Raw genomic sequence first — 3,445 nt, forward strand, 5'->3', positions numbered from 1 at the left:
GAAAAATTGCACCCACTTCCAGGTAAGGTTCTGTTGGGTAAAGTTATGTTAAGTAAGTTGATATCAGGCAAGGGTTGATCCTTCACAGTTGTCGACATGTTTTGGAAGTGAAAATTTGCATCACTAGCATTATTTTGAAATTTATTTGCCTTAGTGCATGATTTTTCGTTATTTTTTGAGGTTATAGCTCAACCATGACGTGATGGGTGATTTTTGATACCGAATTTGAATTCAGCGCTCCAAAATCTATAGGAATACGTGTGGCTTGTCACCAGATTCGCACACTTTTTTTTGTGTGGCAGTGTTATTGAAAATATTTGTACATTCCTTCTAATGTTTTAAAAGACCCTAAAATATTGAAAATCCTTTGAAATCTTTTAAGAAGCCTCGACCTATTTTAAATATTATTAAGGTACTTCGGAGTTTTTTTAAACAACCCTGCTAAAATTTTTTTAATTAGTTGAAATTCCTTTAAATTATAAAAATGAATTAAAAATTCATTGAAACATTTTTAAACATTCTAAAATATTTAAAATCCTTTAAAATCATTTTAAATCTCTTGCAGAAAAGGCAGAAAGTGCGGAGATCGAGTGTAAAGGAAGAAGGGTGAATGAAGGCAAAGGTGTGAAGGGTGAAAGTGAGTTGTTTGAAGTGAAAATTTGGAACGTGTGAAGTTTTTGAGGTTGGGAGTGAAAAAATAGTTGCTTGGTCAGGAGAGCAAGAGGTAGGAAATAAAGGCGGGAACCGTCACGGAGCTCTGGGTAAGGTAGGATGCCGACGACGCAAAGTCCACAAACTGGCGCTAGAGGGCAACAGTTACTGGACGATCGCACAGAGCAGAAAACCGTAGTGGCTGCAACAGCTGACGTTGCTGAAAGCATTGAACGTGGGGGGATGGGTGACGTTGATCGCAGTGACACCAGCGGTGATAAAAGTGCCGAGAAGTCGAACCGGGTGGGGAGGGTAGCGGACTCAGGTACGGGCAAGCAACGGGGAAGGCCCTCAAATTTACAGCGCCTTAACAAGCTAGGCAACGCGGGTTCGAACAGAAGTCTGGACGAATGGCAAAAAAAGGCAAGCGCGACTAGCAGTGAAGTGGAGGAGAAAAGGAAAAGAGTGGCTGGGGAAGATGAGATGGAAAAGGACCAGGAGAACAAGAGAGTTAGAATTAAAAGGAAAACACCAGAGAGAGAGCGAGGGGGGGGGGGGATGTGGGGATGTTTGAAAAATTGGAAGCTCTCATTAAAGGGTTTAGAGAGGAAACAAGAAAGAGATTGGATGACATGAATAGGGATATGAATAGGCAGGGAAACGATGTAAGGGAGGAAGTGAAAAGGGTCAGAGAAAAATTGGAAGAATGGGATAAACGTTGGAGCATTGAGAATAGACAGAGAGAGTTTGACGAACAGAGATCTAGAGAAATAAAACAGTTGGAAGAACGGGTATCCAGTCTAGAAATTAGGAATGAGCATATGGGGAAAAAACAGAAAATGAGGAAATATTTCAAGGGAATGAAAAGAACGTCCGAAGTGAGAATGAAAGATTGAAGGAAAGACTCAGTGAGATCGAAAGAAGATTAGAAGGGGAAGAAAGGGCAAAGAGGAAAAATAACATAGTAGTCAAGAGATTAAAAGTGGAGAGTGAAACAGGAGAAGTGGAAATAACAAGGAAAGGAAAAGGAGATGGCAAATAGAGCAGAGGGCTTGGGTAGAGAGGAAAAGGGGCCATATGGTGTGGATAGGGAGAGACAGGTTATGGATAAATGGGGAGAAATGGTGCTAAGATGAAGAATTAGAAGAATTAAGGAAAAAAGGAAAAAGTCTTGAGAAAGGTAGGGGGAAGGAAGATGAAAAAGAGTCTCGAAATAAATCAGAGGGGTTTCCAAACGGCAAATGGGAAACAAAGTGAAGAGGAAAGAAGAGGGAGGGGAAGAGAGACAGGTGAAAATAGCTTTCTGGAATGTGTCAGGTTTGAAAAACAAGAATAAAGGTTTTTGGGGGAGTTAGAAAAGTGGGATGTGATTATGATGAGTGAAACTTGGGCAGATGAGAAGGACTGGAAGGGAATAAAAAAGCTGTTACCGAAAGGTTATGTGTGTACAATGCAAGAAGCAAGAAAAGAACACGTTAAAGGGAGAGGGATGGGCGGCATGGTGTCAGGGGTGAAAAAAGAATTAGCAGTAAAAGGGAAAAAAGATGGGAACAGGGAGGAAAAGGATGGAACAATGATAAGAAAAATTATAATTGGAAAAGTAGAAATAGCAGTGGTGTGTGTATACAGAAGAAGAGGGGAAGAGGAAGGCTAGAGAGTAATAAGGAGGTGGATGGAGGAAAAGAAGGAAGAATTGGTTTTAATAGGGACTTAAATGCATGGACTGGCGAAGAAGGGGGAGGTTATGGTATGAAGAAAAGGAGGCATTTATAAGGAACTCCAAACATAGAGAGACGGACAGGGAGGGGAGGAAGTTACTAGACATGATAAGAGAAACAGGATGGTTTATATGCAATGGCCATATAAAAGGAGATGAGGAAGGGGAGATCACATTCATAGGAAAGGGAGCAACAGTAATAGACTACATCTTGGCTGAAGAAAGAATGCGGCATAGGATAGGGAGTATGAAGGTAGGGAATGAGATAGGGTCCGAGCACTTCCCGGTCATAGTTACAATAAAAAGAGGCGTCAGGAAGCGCGGCAGAGGGAGAAAGGAAAAAGGGTGCGAACGAAACACGAAAATGGGAATCTGGGGGGTAGATAAATTAAAAGAGTTTAAACAAAAGATGGAAAAGGAGAAGGTTAGGTATGAAAAAGAGGAGGGAATAGACTCGTTAATTGAAAGGTTGAAGGGGTCCATTGAAAAGGTCAAGGGTGAGCTGGGTACTAATGAATAAAGGATAGGGGGAAAGAGAGGCTGGTGGGACGAGGAATGCTGGGAGAGTAAAGAGAGAATAAAAGAGTGTGTGAGCAAATGGAGAGGGGGGAAATGGAGAAGGAGGAGTATAATAGGAGGAAAAAAGAACATGAGAAGATACTGGAAATAAAAAGACAGAGGGGAAAGGAAGAATATAAAGCAGAGGTAGAAAAGGCGATCAAAGAATGTAGGGTGTGGGCAGTGATAAATAGGGATAGAGGGGAAAGGAAGGGCGTTAACGAAGAAATAGAAATGGAGGAATAGACGGATTATTTTAAGGGTCTATTAGGGGAAGAGAAAAATAAGAACAAAGGGGAAAAGTGTAGGATAGTCCAAGGAGAAATGGAGGAAGGGAACGAGATAACAAGAGAAGAAGTGGATGAGGCAATAAATGGGTTAAAAAGAAACAAGGCGACGGGAGAAGATGGGATGGAAGACGAAGCGATGAAGTTTGGAGGAGAAGGGATTAGGGATGGGATGTGGAAGATCTGCAACAAGGTATGGAAAGGGGAAGGTTGGCCGGAAGAGTGGACGACG

This window comes from Belonocnema kinseyi, chromosome 7 (assembly GCF_010883055.1).
Source record: "Belonocnema kinseyi isolate 2016_QV_RU_SX_M_011 chromosome 7, B_treatae_v1, whole genome shotgun sequence".
NCBI classification, from domain to species: domain Eukaryota; kingdom Metazoa; phylum Arthropoda; class Insecta; order Hymenoptera; family Cynipidae; genus Belonocnema; species Belonocnema kinseyi.